This window comes from Nycticebus coucang, chromosome 3, assembly GCF_027406575.1.
Source record: "Nycticebus coucang isolate mNycCou1 chromosome 3, mNycCou1.pri, whole genome shotgun sequence".
NCBI classification, from domain to species: domain Eukaryota; kingdom Metazoa; phylum Chordata; class Mammalia; order Primates; family Lorisidae; genus Nycticebus; species Nycticebus coucang.
In genome coordinates this window covers 76,758,887-76,774,570 of record NC_069782.1, presented here as the reverse complement: position 1 = coordinate 76,774,570, position 15,684 = coordinate 76,758,887, and the positions used below count along the sequence as shown (strand labels likewise).

General features: G+C 39.4%; 1 protein-coding gene and 1 pseudogene across 9 annotated transcripts in view; one reads left to right on the top strand and one right to left on the bottom strand.

Moving 5' to 3' along the window:
• The window catches only part of MARCHF8 (membrane associated ring-CH-type finger 8), a 162,113-nt gene that overhangs the window by 9,707 nt on the left and 136,722 nt on the right, over nt 1–15,684 (top strand). The window contains exon 1 of one of the 9 annotated variants that reach the window (XM_053582415.1): nt 12,434–12,545. The exons of 6 other annotated variants lie outside the window; for them this stretch is intronic. The gene's annotated coding sequence lies outside the window, so the exon portion shown is untranslated. Of the gene's footprint in view, nt 1–12,433; nt 12,546–12,702; nt 12,934–15,684 lie in introns of those variants that run through there. 2 more of the 9 variants (XM_053582413.1, XM_053582416.1) reach the window with 2 other exon arrangements.
• LOC128580506 (elongation factor 1-alpha 1-like) overlaps nt 1–15,684 on the bottom strand; it is a 143,292-nt pseudogene that overhangs the window by 76,179 nt on the left and 51,429 nt on the right.

The window sequence follows — 15,684 nt, the reverse complement described above, 5'->3', positions numbered from 1 at the left end:
TTTCAGCCTCTATAATCACATAGTACCCTTGATTCTTATAGCCTTTCTAAATTAAATTAGTTCTGATAGTCTTTTTGATTAATTTTGTAGGACTTTCTGCACATACAGTCATTGAGTAAAGACAGTTTTACTTCTTTACTTCTTTATTGCCTTTCCAGTCAGTGTGCTTCTATTTTTTTTTTCTTGCTTCATTACACTGGCAAGGAGCTCAATTCCAATATTATAGAAATGATGAGAGCTGACATCCAAGTTTTGTTTCCAATTGGAAGGGGACACAAAAAGCATAATTTTTAAAAATGTTAAATTGGACTTAATAAAAATTAAAAGTTGTACACTTTAAGAGACATTGTTAAGGAAAAGAAGCAGTATACTAATAGAGTGGGAGCAAATATTTGCAATTCACGTATCTGACATATCTGACAATGGACTTTTATCCAGTATATATAAATAGCTTAAAGAAATCAGTAATAAGACAAACTCAGCGTGAGCAAGAGCAAGACCCTGTCTCCTCAAAACAGAAAAATCAGCCAAGTGTGGTGGCATGTGCCAGTGGTAGGCTGAGGTGGGAGGATTGCTTGAGCTCAGGAGTTGCAGTGAACTATGATGAGGCCACGGCACTCCATTCTGGGCGACAGAATGAGATCCTTCCCCCAAATGCAATAGAACCTCCATAGTTGGCCACCTCCCTGCACTGACCACTTCCTTAAGTTGACCTAATTTTCATAGACCAGACATGCACCACATGTCTGTATCAGTACAGTAGGCCTAGTTCCGTATGTTGACCAGTTTGTTACAGTCCCTTGGATGGTCAACTTACAGAAGTTTTACTGTAATAATTTAAAGACAACCCAATTGGAAAATTGGTAAAATATTGGGATAGCAACTTTGTAAAAGAAGATATTTGAATTTACAATGGGCACATTAAAAAGTCTCAACATATTTAATCATTAGAGAAATGTGAATCAAAATTATAACCATCTGCCTGCAAGCATGATTAAAATGAGAAAGACTGACAATATCAAGTGTTGGTGAAAATGTAGAGCAACTAGAATTTACTCAAATAGCTGGTAGGAGTGTATATGCACTTTGGAAAACAGTTTGGCAATTTCCTATTAAACATACACTTACTGTATGACTCAGTGATTCCACTCCAGTATAAAATAAAAATTTAAGTTCACAAATGCCATGTACACCAATGTTCAGAGCTTAAAACTGGAAACAGCCTGTCTTGTCAACAAGTCTACAATGGAATACTGCTCAGCAGTAAAAAGGAATGAACTATGGATATGTTGCAGCATAAAGTTACAAAACATTATGCTGAGCAAAAGAAGCCAGACAAAAGGATGTGGTCTATATAATATAATTCACATGTAATTCTAGAATGAGCAAAACATTATCAAAGGAGGCAAATTAGTGGTGGTTTGAGCTTATGGGGGGACAGGAGGGATTGACTGCAGGGGAGCAAGAGGGAACTTACTGCAATGACGGAAATGTATATATTGATTGGATGTCAGTTATGTTACGTGTGCTTTTCTCAAAACTTACTGAACATTATACTTAAAGTCGGTACATTTATTTTATGTAAATTATATCTCAGTGAAGCCTACTTTTATAAAACAGGGGTCTTAAAAGTATTTATAGAATGAACATATACATATGTATATATAGGGATTTTATGTAAAATATTTAAAAGTCTATGTATACACATATAGGAAATGCCTGGGAGGATGTTCAGCAAAAGATTACTCATTATGTCTAGATGGTGGAATTTTAGGTGATTAAGAAAATGATCAGGGCTGGGCATGGTGGCGCATGCTTGTAATCCCAGCATTTTGGGTAGCCAACACAAGGAGGATCACTTGAGTCCAGGAAGTTTGAGACCAGCCTGGGCAACATAGTGAGACCCTTCCAAAAAATAAAGAAATTAGTCACTTGTGGTGGTTCACACCTGTAGTCCCAGCTATTCAGGAGGCTGAGGGAAGAGGATCACATGAACTCTTTAGTTAAAAGTTACAGTGAGGAGTGGTGCCTATGGCTCAGTGAGTAGGGCGCTGGCCCCATATACCAAAGGTGCTGGGTTCAAACCCAGCCCTGGCCAAACTGCAACAAAAAATAGCCGGGTATTGTGGTGGGCGCCTGTAGTCCCAGCTACTTGGGAAGCTGAGGCATGAGAATCACCTAAGCCCAAGAGCTGGAGGTTGCTGTGAGCTGTGATGCCACGGCACTCTACCGAGGGCGACAAAGTGAGACTCTGTCTCTAAAAAAAAAAAAAAAGTTACAGCGAGTTATGATTACATCACTGTACCCTAACCTGGGTGACAGAGTGAGACCCTGACTCTTAAAAAAAACAAACAAAAAAAGAAAATGATTGGACTTTTTATATTATTTGAATTGTTCTTTTCAATGGATGTGTCTTGGTGAGAAAAAAGAAAAATGTTTCTCTTTTTTGGTTACATAGAAGTTTGGTTATTTGAGATATAGTGTTTTTTTTTTTTTTTTTGCGGTTTTTGGATGGGGCTGGGTTTGAACCCGCCACCTCTGGCATATGAGGCCCGCGCCCTACACCTTTGAGCCACAGGTGCCATGCCCAGTATTTTCATTTTTTAAATATTGAGGAAGAAATTAAAGTATGTTTATCCTGTAATCACCAGGTAGGAACATTTGGTGCCCTTGGTGCTACTCTCTGACCCCACCAAACCCCTTAGGTCTCCACAGATAGAACTGCTACCTTAAATTTTGTGTTTATTTCCTTGCTTTTTTTATAGTTTTTCCATACTTGCATTTCTAAGCTATGCAGTTTGCTCTGGGTACTATTGAGCTTTTTAAGTAGAATTGTACTGTGTTCACTACTTTCACTTGCTTTTTTATTCCAAATGAGACTTGAGCTGCTGGGTTGTATGTTGATACATTCCTTCAACTTTTCCCAAAGTATGATACCATAAAGGTACAGGTTTATACAAGCACAAATTTATTTATTTATTTATTTATTAAATTATTTTTAGAGACAGAGTCTCACTTTGTTGCCCTTGGTAGAGTACTGTGGCATCACAGCTCACAGCAACTTCTGGCTCTTGGGCTTAGGCCATTCTCATGCCTCAGCCTCCCAAGTAGCTGGGACTACAGGCACCCGCCATAATGCCTGGCTATTTTTTTTTTCTGCAGTTTGACTGGGGCTGGGTTTGAATCCGCCACCCTCGGTATATGGGGCCAGTGCCCTACTCAACTGAGCCACAGGCGCCGCCCCACAAGCACAAACTTACTATCTCATGCTTTTATAGGTCAGAAGTGCAATAGGCATGGCTGGGATATCTGTTCTGGGTCTTATGGGGCTGAAATCAAATTGTTGGTAGGACTCTATTCTTTTCTGGAAGCTTCGGGGATAAATTTACTCCCATATTTATTTTGGTTGTTGGCAGAATTCATTTTGTGTGGTTGTAGGACAGAGGTCCATATTTCCTAGCTGGATGTCAGCCGGTGGTCATTTTCAGCTTCTAGTGGCCACTCACATTTCTTACCTGTGACTCTTCTTCCTTCACCTTCAAACCTGCAATAGGAAGTTGAGTCTCTCTTTGACCTCCCCTTTTGCCTCATCTGTTTTCTCACTGCTGGCAGTTCTCTGCTTTTAAGGGTTCCTGTGATTGGATTGGGCCCACCTGGATAATCTAGGCGTGTCTTCCTGGCGTGTCTTCCTACTTGAGCCTCACAGTTGTCCTTCACAGCTGTACCAGATTAGTGTTTGATTGAATAACGGGGCAGGAATCTTGGGGGGAAGATATGTAGATTTCTGTCTACTACACGATATAATGTAAATTATTTTTTCTTAGTGGTTGTGCCAATATGTATTTACACTAGTAGTATGTTAGAGTTCTTTTTTTTTTTGCTGTTTTTGGCTGGGGCTGGGTGTGAACCCACCACTTCTGGCATATGGTGCCGTCGCCCTACCCCTTTGAGCTACAGGTGCCATACTAGAGTTGTTTTTTCACGTCGTTGATATTATCACTTAATATTGTCAGATATTTAAGCTTTCAATCATCTGTGAAGAAGGTATCACTGTGAGTGGTTATCTCATGGTGGTTTTTTCTTTCTTTTTTTTTTTTTTTTTTTCAGTTTTTGGCTGGGGCTGGGTTTGAACCCGCCACGTCCGGCATGTGGGGCCGGCGCCCCACTCCTTTGAGCCACAGACACTGTCCTTTCATGGTGTTTTTAATCTATTTATGGGTCCATATTTATACACAAGTGGTAGGTAGTTTTATTCTGTTGCTTTTTAAATCTTTCTACTGTCTGTGTTTTCTTTTCTTTTCTTTTCTTTCTTTCTTTTATTTATTTATTTTTTGAGACAGAGCCTCAAGCTATCACCTAGTAGAGTGCTGTAACATGACAGCTCACAGCAACCTCCAACTCCTGGGCTTAAGCGATTCTCTTGCCTCATCCCCCCAAGTAGCTGGGCCTACAGGCACCTGCCACAACGCCTGGTTATTTTTTTTGGTTGTAGTTGTCATTGTTGTTTGGCAGGCCTGGGCTAGATTCGAACCCGTCAGCTCTGGTGTATGTTGCTGGCACCTTAGCCGCTTGAGCTACAGGCGCTGAGCCTGTATGTATTTTCTAATATGAGATTTTCTTTCAGAATTCCGCTTTTGTGGTTTATCTTTGAGTTTGTATAACTATGGTATGGTATTTTATTGTGAGATCACAATTGGTTCATTCCTTTATTGATGGAAATTGAGATTCTTTCTTTTTTTTTTTTTTTTGATTTTAGAGACAGAGTTTCACTCGTCATCTAAGCAAAAGTGCAGTGGTGTGATCATAGCTCATTGTAACTGCTCACCATGACCTTGAATTCCTGGGCTGAGGTGACCTTCCTGCCTCAGCTTTCCTAGTAGCTGGGAGAGGTGTGCACCACTGCACCCAGCCTTTTTTCTTTAAGAGACAGAGTTTTACTTTGTTGCCTAGGCTGGCCTTGAACGCCTAGCCTCTCTCAGCTTGGTCTCTCAATTTTCTGAGATTATAGGTGTGAGCCAACACACCCAGCCAATTATTTCTTACTTGGGTCTTCTTATGAATGTGTGAGAGAATTTCTTTTCTTTCTTTTTTTTTATACAGGGTATAAAAATATATACCCTGGGCATATATATTGCCCTGGGTAGAGTGCTGTGGTGTCACAGCTCACAGCAACCTCAAACTCTTGGGCTTAAGTGATTCTCTTGCTTCAGCCTCCCAAGTAGCTGGGACTACAGGCGCCCGCCACAATGTCTGGCTGTTTTTTTTTATTGCAGTTGTCATTGTTGTTTAGCTAGTTCAGGCTGGATTCGAACCTGCCAGCCTTGGTATGTGTGGCTGGTGTCGTAACCACTGTCCTCCAAGCCATGAAAGAATTTCTTGAGGGTGTATGCCTAAAAGTGAAATTGCATGTGTATAGGTAAAATCTAGAATGAAAATCATCTGCATCTTCTGTTTTACAGAAAGACTTCTTTTATAAAAAGTAGATTCTTTCCTTCATTCTTCTCTGCTTTCTCTTGGTACTGCTTTTACCAGTCTGATGAGCAGATATCTTTAAAAGAACTATACAAGTGATGTTAAAAAAATTCAAACACCGTAAATGCATAAAGAAAAAGTCTTGTATCTAGTTTCATTAAGTATTTTAATGAAAGTGAGATCATACTACATACATATTGGAAATACTCTTTTTCACCCAGATCAATACTTTAAGACATACATCATTTTTAATAATTATGTAGTATTCCTTTGCAGGCTGAGTTTTGTTTACTATACTATACTATACTCAGAGCCTAGCAATGAATAAATAAGAATATGAAGGTCACTATGAAAGTTTTGAGACAGACTGTGTTACAGGCCAAAAAAATATAGTCGACAGTGCTGTCCTTTCTGTGAAACATTTTTTTCCACAGCAGCAATGTTTTATTCCCTCAGTCTCTGAGGTTTCTGGACTTGCATTCATCTCCTCAATTTTCAGTGAGGTTTGGCCTCCTCTAAATTCTTGAAACCACTGAGAAATGGGCACAAGAGAAGGAGTAAGGTCCTCGAAACCTCTTTGGAAAGGTCCCTGAAAGCTCATTAGAAATGTTCAAGGCTTTGAGACTCCTTTAATCCACTTTTAGAATCATAGAAAATCATCTCTCCAAAGTGCTCTCTTCCCGGCTCCATAGCTAATGCCGACCGACTGCTGCAGGGGCGGAAATAAAGGAAGCCCTCCCAGCATCACCCTTCAGTGGAGCAAGTTGAAACTTGCATAGGTGAATCAGAAAAGATGGGAATACAATGAGTGAAATTTAAGGACATTGAAATGGCACTATAGATTGGATTGTGAGCAATGTCCAAATCCTGCTTAATTATCTTGGAGCCAGGAAAGTTTCATCCTGATGGGTGCCTCACACTTTGACAGAGGAGCAAAAAAGCTCATTTGTGTTGAATGGCATGATGGTGTGAAAAAATGCCAGTGGATTTGACAGAGGCAAGTCTAGTGCATGTTTGACATCATTACTGGTGATGAAACCTGGATTTACCACTTTGATCCAGAGAATAAGGAATAGTCAACAGGGGAGATTTTTTTTTCCCTGAGGGAAATCCACCAACAAAAGTAAAACAGACCTGAAGTGTGGGAAAGAAAATGGTAGCCGATTTCGTCTCCAGAATCGGTCATGTTGCAGCTGACCTTTGGAGGAACAAAGGACTGTTACTGATCAGTGGTACACAATAGTATGCCTACCAAAAGTTTTTGGGAAGCTTGTAGAATGGCGGCAAAGGACAGGACTGTGGGGGACCATCTTGCACCTTGACAATGCATCCACCCCACAGGCAACATCACCATTCAGTTTCTGGAATCCACAGAGGTTAGACTTATGATTCATCCACCCTATAGTCCTGACCTGGCTCCATGTGGTTATTACCTTTTCCCTACAGTAATAACTCACATGCATGGAAGAAGGTTCTTCAACCCTGAAGAAGCCTATAAAAGTGAGTTTACAGCCTGAGTGTGGTGGCTCATGCCTGTAATCCTAGCACTCTGGGAAGCCAAGGCGGGTGGATTGCCTGAGCTCACAGTTTTGAGACCAGCCTGAGCCAAAGCGAGACCTCGTCTCTAAAAAATATAGCCAGGCATTGTGGCGGTAGCCTGTAGTCCCAGCCACTAGGGAGGCTGAGGCAAGAGAATCGCTTGAGCCTGAAAGTTTGAGGTTGCTGTGAGCTATGATGCCAAGATACTCTACTGAGGGCAACAAAGTGAGACTGTCTCAAAAACAAACAAAAACAAACAAACAGCTTACAGCATGATTTATATTATGATATATGTAATTATATGAATAAATTAATTTTTGTTTCTAAAATAAAATTTTTCATGTATTCCCGGAAAAAAAAAGAAAGAGAAAACTTACAGCATTTGAAGAAAGTGAGTTTACAGCACTTGAAGAAAAGTGACTGGAAAGAGTGTTTTCAAATGGTTTATAAGATCGCAAAAGCACATAGAATGTTGTGGCAATTATTTCAAGAAAATAATCAAAATGATTTTATTTTGTGTTTCTTAATTTTTGTGTTATCTTAAAACTTTGGTAGTATTCCTTGTATATGGGTATATATATTTGTGACTCATGCCACTCTTCCCCTTTAGTGGGGGAGATTTTTAGTGTGCTCTGATTTTTGTCTCTTATAACAGTGCTGCAGTGACCATTCTTGTATGTATGTCTTTGAATGTTCGTGGGAGTGTTGTTACAGTAGAGAGCCCTAGAAATGGAATTGCCTGGCCAAAGGGGATTTCAGTTGAGTAGTGACAATTGGTCATCCCATTTTTATTGCGGTCTGTATTCCACCTAATAGTGTTTTGAGGCCCTCTCCTCCATTGCCTTGCCCACATTGTTTATTACCAATGTCTTTTATTTTTTTACATCTTAAAACTAATGTTTAAACTTTTATCATAATTATACTCGGACATTGTTTAAAAATAGCAGACATGAAGGCGTGCAATAAAAAACAAACTGTTCTCTCTCATGGTAATTACTTTCATATTTCTAAACATAATGTTTGTATCATTATTATTGATTTGTCAGCTTTAGATATTGTGAATTGCCTTCCTATTCTCATAGTTGAGGGTTTGGGCTTTTAAACTCCTCATTTACCCTTTCTCCACTCTGCAACTATGATTATATCCCTATTTTTAGTGAAATCAATAATCATTATTTAATCAGTGATGATCTGTTCATCTGTAGAGCCAACTAGTAGTCTGTGACTAGGTTTCCTTTATTATGTTATCTTTTTAAAGTTAAATTGCCTAATGTTTTTACCCAATTAATTGCCTAATTTTTACCAGGTGGCCTATCGTATCGTGTAAGGAGAAGAAATTGGTAGCCTTCTATTTTAATAAATTCTTTTATTTTTACTAATACATCTTTGTTCATATTTTATTTTTTTTATTTTACTTTTAAAACAAGTCTAGCCTTTTTTCTGTAAAATTTGGATGCAGTCAGCAGGCCGCAACTTAAAGGCCACCTTAAGGTCACTGGTTCCCCATCCTAGCAGAGAGGTCATTTCTCCTGGGGCCTTCCATCATCTGTTTTAATCTGAACTGCAGTTTGCTACTTAAATGGAAGTGGTATGTATGTTCAGAGTTTGAATCCTGGCAAATTTTATTCTAGAGAAGTTAAGAGGAAGAGAATTTTTTTTGTTGGGAGATTATCCCTGCTCCCATGTGGCAGTGTGTAGGAGGCCTTTTCTTTGGGCCAGTTCCTCCAGAGAATCTGGAGTGTTCTCCCACTGTGTGGTGTTAGTCATGATAATTTAGGTTCTTGTTCCTCAAAATGTATTCCACAAGCAAGCCACATTTGGATCACCTCAGTGCTTGTGAGAAATGTAGACTTTCAGGCCTTATCCTAGACCTACGGAATAAAACAAGATGATTTGTGTCACCCCAATTTTTGAAAAGCATTGGGGTATGCTGTGCTATAGTAACAACAACAGCAACAACAAAATATTTCTGTCATGCAAAATCTAATACAACTGGATGTAACTCCTCCCTGTGTAGCTGTGCCATCTAGTCTCCAAGATGGCAGTGGAGAGCTGGAAGATCTACAAATGTTTTTAATGGCCAGGCCTGGAAGTAGCTGATGTTACTTTCCCCATATTATATTGGCTAGGATTCAGTCATATGACTTCTAACATAATTGCAAAGAAGTCCTGAAAATGTCATGTGGGTTGCCCAGGAACAGGAAACTTTGTAGTGAATGAACAACATTGACTCTGCTTTAATTGGCCATTCTGGCCCCCACACTGTTTCATTTTTCTTCCCACACACAGTGTACACTAACTCCCCAGTTCAAGGGAGGCAGCCTAGAGTTTAATCCAGTCATCACCTTCAGGTCAAAGTACAAGGTCTGACTTACATGGAAGAGCCCCTGGCAAGTGATTGAGAGCATGATGCTCTACTTAGCTAAGGTTTCTCCAAAAGTTCTACACGGTGGGTGAGTTCCTTCAGTGTTAGTCCCAGAAAGGTTAGTTTGCTTTTAGATGAATTCGTCAGGGTAGTTGAAGTATAAGTTGATACAACAACTTGCTTTTCATTATTATTTTTTTATTTTTCATTTTTTTAAGACAAAGTCTCACTTTATCACCCTCAGTAGAGTGCCGTGGCATCACAGCTCAGAGCAATCTCCAGCTCCTGGGCTTAGGCGATTCTATTGCCTCAGCCTCCTGAGTAGCTGGGACTATAGGCGCCCACCCCAATGCCCAGCTATTTTTTGTTGCAGTTTGGCCAGGGTCGGGTTCGAACCTGCCACTCTCGGTATATGGGGCCGGCGCCTACCCCATGAACCACAGGCGCTACCCCAACAACTTGCTTTTCTTTTCTTTCTTTCTTTTTTTTTCTGGGTTGTCAACAACTTGCTTTTCAAGTTAAAATAAATTTAAGTTTTATGTCAGAGACTACATACTATTAAACCTTTAAGTTTATCTTGATTTGTTAAAAAATAATTTAGATATATTCTCAGGAAGGATAGCTTTTATATTAGGTTTTATCTAACCATCAACATTTTAAAAGAGTTACTACAAGTCCTAACTTTGTTAATTCACTTGTGATAATGTTAGGAATATTCTAACCCAGGTCGCATAATGGTCAGGATATTGTTACCGATGTCTCAGCACTTGTCTGTGAGGCCACATCAAAAAAATGGGGACAAATGAAGAGAAGGAAAGAGAAATTTATTACTTTGTCAGCAAAGGAGGAAAATTACAGCCCATTGTCACAAAGTCTGAATTCCTGCTTCTGAGGAGTATTACAGAGCTTTTAAAGGTTCTGATTAGTCCCATAATCCCATTTTGGGCGAAGACAATTTTGTGGCCTCTGCCCAGATGATTCCATTGAGCTATCTCTGTGGCACAAAGAACAAAAGACATTCCCCTGCCTCTCCTGACCACATGCAGGTTTGAGTTCCCAAAAAGAGTGGGGACCATTTTTTTCCAGGGCATTTCCTCTATAATAATACGGGTTCTGGAACTAGCTTCACAGTTTGCCACATGACCTTGGATCTGGGCTATTTCATCCGTATAGTGGAGGATGATGACATTTGCACTATTTCATAGGGGGAATGTGAAGATTAAAGGAGTTTTGTGTGTCAGACACTTAGAGAAGTGCCCTGAGCCCATTGCTGTTGTTGGTATTTAGGTTTGATTTTTATTATAATCAGGAGTACTTACTTACAGACATGTAGCTTTTTACAATGTGAGATTTTTTTTTTAAACTTGTCAAAACTGAGAACATTTTCTATCTTATATAACAAGAAGTGTCAGTTCTGTCACACAGCATCCCATTATACAACTTGGTGTAGTTCTGAGGTCAAGAGTTAGTAAACTTGAGTTCTACCTGACTTTCTGGAGTAGCCAGTTGCTTGACTTCTGGCAAGTAGCATTGCTACACCTCTCTGCCTTGTTTACTCATTTATAAAAATAGGATTGGGTTTGAACTGGTTGATCTCTAAGATTCCTTTCAGTTCTGGCAATCTTTTTTTTTTTGGTCTTAGATTGAATCCTTTTTTGGGGGGGCGGGGTGGGGGAGGTAGGCAGCTTCCCAAACCTAAGGGCTGGGATATGGAGAATAATTAGGCTTGTTTCCTGTGAGTCAAAACTAACACCTCTAGTTGGAAGGGAGGTGCTCTTGATTCAGAGTAATGGACACAGTTCTTCCCGTCCCACATTGGAATGGGACACCTTAAGGTGGTGGTCCTCCCTAACACTGAAAGGACAAAAGATGAGTTCTTTAACCTGCCCTTCTGTGTGTAGAAATCACAGTAATCACGGTATAAGAAAGGTGTTAAAATAATCAAGAAAAACCTTTTTTGGTATGACTTAGTGGTCATGATTTTAACTGAATTATGACGATGACTCGTATACTGTATTAAGTTTTTCTATGTGCAGTTTTTTAAAATTTAAGTTGTTAAGTACTGTTTGTTCTCAATTTTGAAAATGTCGCTCCTCTCTAAATCTTTTGTGGTCTTTGACGATTCATCTGAGGAAACAGCACTTTTCTTTTTGAGTGATCTTTGATTGCTTGCCACTTCTCTCTTAAGCTAAGCTAGGAATTTTGAGTTTGGGTTCATAGGTCCTGTTGAGATACACAGCTAAATTTATCATTGGCCGTGTGGATGCGTTGCCAACTTCTCTGGGGATGTTACCAGTCTGGGCACTTTTGATAGTATTATCTACTTAACAGTTGCTGCTGTGAAGCATTTTTTGAAGACATACAAGTTATGTAGGGGAGCAAGCCTTTGGGGAAAAAGGCATTCTTGTTACTTTTATTAAATTGTAATGCTCTTGTTACCAATTCCCAAGGTAGAATTTTGGTCACCAAAGGAGTAATTCTCTCACCTTAGTATCTGATGGAGATGGTTGTGTGTGTACTTATATTTCCCAACCCACCTCAGGTCTCTTTTACCCACTGGGTGTCTTGTTCACACTGAATTGAGATTAGGCTCTACTGTACTAGTGCATACATTAATTTATGGCAGAGTTTCTCAACCATAGCTCTACTGACATTTACGTTTGGATAATTCTCTGTTGTGGGAAACTGTCCTGTGCATTGCAGGATGATTAGCAGCATCTCCGGCCTCTTCCTACTGGATGCCAATAGCACCTCCACAGTTGTGGCAACTACGTATATCTCCAAGACACTGGTAGAAGTCCCCTGGGGCATGAAAGTCCCCTGTGGAGAACTGCTGACTCCTGGATGCCTCTCAGCTGCCTCTCTGCCACAGTTAAGATTGTCTTCCTCCTGTCTGGCTGCTCCATGTCTCCAGTCTTGCTCACAACCTCCTCTCCCCTGACTGTGCTCTGTTCGGCTAATTAGGCAGAAAGTTGCCAAGTGGCTGGTGGAATCAGTGGGGAATAGGGCAGAGCTAGAGGCAGGTGTGGCCCTGGATAGTGGCTGGGCTCAGCAGTACACAGATGGGCGTGTGTTTAGGTGGCAGCTAATGATTAGAGTGTTACCTGTTCTTTGACATGAAAATAAGCTGAGGACTACACTGGTGGTCCTAGCACACAACACTAATCAGGTACGTGGTGTCTTTATATTGTCTTGTATTGTTCTCAAGCCTGGCTTGGGCGTCTGGGATTGTAAAAAAAGTAAGCTCCAGTATGTTTTCTCCTCGGTGTTTTTATTTGAAAAGAGAAAAGAAAAGTGAAACTATTTCTTGACGAACTTCATAGTCAATAATAGGTTTCAATTTTCAGGTGACTTCAATAGCTAGGTAGTCCTTTTGTTTTTACATGTATGAAATGAAGTGGGAGAGTTTGTAAATATGAAGCTGCAAATGTTTACTGAGTGCAGCTGGGGATGGTGCCACACACTCAAGAAACACTCAGAGAAATGCTGGGAGTGCTGAGGATGCCGGACAGGCAGATGGGGAAGGATACCACCATGTAAGGAAGGGCAGCTCAGAGGTGAGAGGGGAGGGCAAGTGAGATCCCAGAGATAAACTGGAAACTGGGACAGGTATTCATATTCCCTGATTACATTTCTTTTTAAACAGTTGCTGTGTTTAGTACTTCTAGGCTTTATGAATTGTTTTTTAGGTAAGTTCATCCTGTGTGCTCACTTTTGTAAACTTTATTCTTTCAACATTTATTGTATCATATTTTCCATTTTTAATAACTTTTAATGATTGCGTGTTGCATTTTGTTATAAGATCCTAAATGGTTTATTTAGCTGTTTCCCTATTGCTTAACATGTAGATGATGTAAGCATTCCTAATTCTATATGAAATCAGCACATTGTACCCCATAAATTCATTAATGTATACATAATCTGTGTGTTTATGATTTAATAAAAATAATAATTTTTCTACTATAAATATCGTTTGATGAATATCTTTGGGCATAGGGTTTCTTATTTGTTTATTTATTTACTTATTTTATTTCAGATTAACACAAGGGTACAAATGATTAGGCTACATTGTTTGGTTTTGGTAGATAGAAGTCCTTGTTGTCTTTGTGCCCCTCAGCTGGGAGGTATGCCATGTACACTGACATTGTGCCTGTTAGGAGAGAGCACACCAGTCTCCTTCCCTTCTACTTCCTCCCCCTTCTTTCCTCCCCTTCCCCCAACTTGAATTTAATTGAGTTTTTCTGTTGTGTGGGCATATTTGTTCATCTACTGGCTTCAGTTGGTATTGAGTACATTGGATACTTGCTTTTCCATTCTTGTGATACCTTACTAAGGAGAAGGTTCTCCAACTCCATCCAGGTTAATACAAAAGATATAAAGCTCCTGTCTTTTTATGCCTGAATAGTATTCCATGATATACATATACCACAGTTTATTAATCTGTTCTTGGGTTGATGGGCACTTGGTTGATTTTACATCTTGGCAATTGTAAATTGAGCTGCAATAAACATGTAGTTCAAATGTCCTTATTTTATAAAATGATTTTTTTTTTTATGTCATGGGTAGATACCTAGTAAAGGCATTACGGATCAAATAGAAAGTCTATTTTGAGTTCTTTGAGGATTCTTCATACTTCTTTCCAAAGAGGCTACTGTATTAGTTTGCAGTCCTGCCAACAATGTGAAAGTATTCTCTTCTCTCAACAACCACATCTGCAGCTTTGGGACTTTGTTGGGCATAGATATAAATTAACAGTGATTATTTCTTTCAGAAAGTGTCATAAACTAGAACGGTGTGGATATTTTAAGGCTCTTGATTCATATTGCTGAACTGCTTTTCTGAAAAGTTCTAATTAATACTTCCCCTAGCAAGGTGTGGAGTGGCCATTTTAGTGCATTCTTGCCAATATTGGTGTTTTTTTGAAAAAATTACTGACTTAATGGAAGGAAAACATCTCATTTTGTATTTCTTTGCCTGTTTAAGTTAATTGGTGAAGTTGACTTTTTGTTTTTCCTTTAAAAGTCAATTAGGGTTTTTTTTTGTGAATTGGTTGTTCTTTTCCTGTTGATCTTCTGGAGGTTTTCCTGCTTTTTTAAAAATTTGCTTTATACAGCTGCCTTATATATTAAGAGTAGTGGCTTTTTGTCGTATTTTTCAAAATCATTCTCTATTTTATAATTATGTCTTGTGCTTTATGTGTAATTTTTTGTATGATTTTAATACTTTACTAAATATATGAAGAGTATGAGGAATTACCACATGTCCTTTTTCCTTTTCTAGCATTTACTGATTGTATTTTACCCTGTTAGCTTTATTGCTTTTATAGATGCATTTGTTTCTAATTCATTTGAGTTTCAGTTGTATATGTCCTAGGAACACTTGAATATGTGTGTATATATATGTGCGTATATATGTGTGTGTATATATATGTGTGTGTGTGTGTATATATATATATATTTTTTTTTTTTTTTTTTTTGAGACAGAGTCTCACTATATTGTCCTCGGTAGAGTACTGTGGTGTCACAGCTCACAGCAACCTCAAACTCTTGGGCTTAAGCAATTCTCTTGCCTCAGCCTCCCAAGTAGCTGAGACTACAGGCACCCGCCCAAATGCCTTGCTATTTTCTTGTTGTAATTGTCACTGTTGTTTAGCAGGCCTGGGGCTGGGTTCGAACCTGCCAGCCCCAGTGATGTGGCCAGCGCCCTCACTACTGAGCTACAGGCGCTGAGCCTTGAATGTATATTTCTTAAGAGCCAGAAAATTGTTTTATAGAACCATGGTAAAATTATTAGTCAAGAAATTTAATAATTAGTATAATGTTGTTATCTAATTCATAGTTCAGTAGTTGTCCCTGTAATGTTCTTTATTGCCTTTTTGTTTTTCCTATACAGTACGTAATTGAGAAATCACCCTAAATTTAGTCATCATATTTCTTTTTTTTTTTTTTTTTTTTGTAGAGACAGAGTCTCACTTTATGGCCCTCGGTAGAGTGCCGTGGCCTCACACAGCTCACAGCAACCTCCAACTCCTGGGCTTAAGCGATTCTCTTGCCTCAGCCTCCCGAGTAGCTGGGACTATAGGCGCCCGCCACAACGCCCGGCTATTTTTTGGTTTTTTGCAGTTTGGCCGGGGCCGGGTTTGAACCCGCCACCCTCGGTATATGGGGCCGGCGCCCTACCGACTGAGCCACAGGCGCCGCCCTAGTCATCATATTTCTTTAGTCTCTCTTGATTTGGATTAGTTTGTTAACCTCTCTTTGTCATTCTTGACTTTGATGTTTCTGAAAAATACAGACCAGTTATTTTCT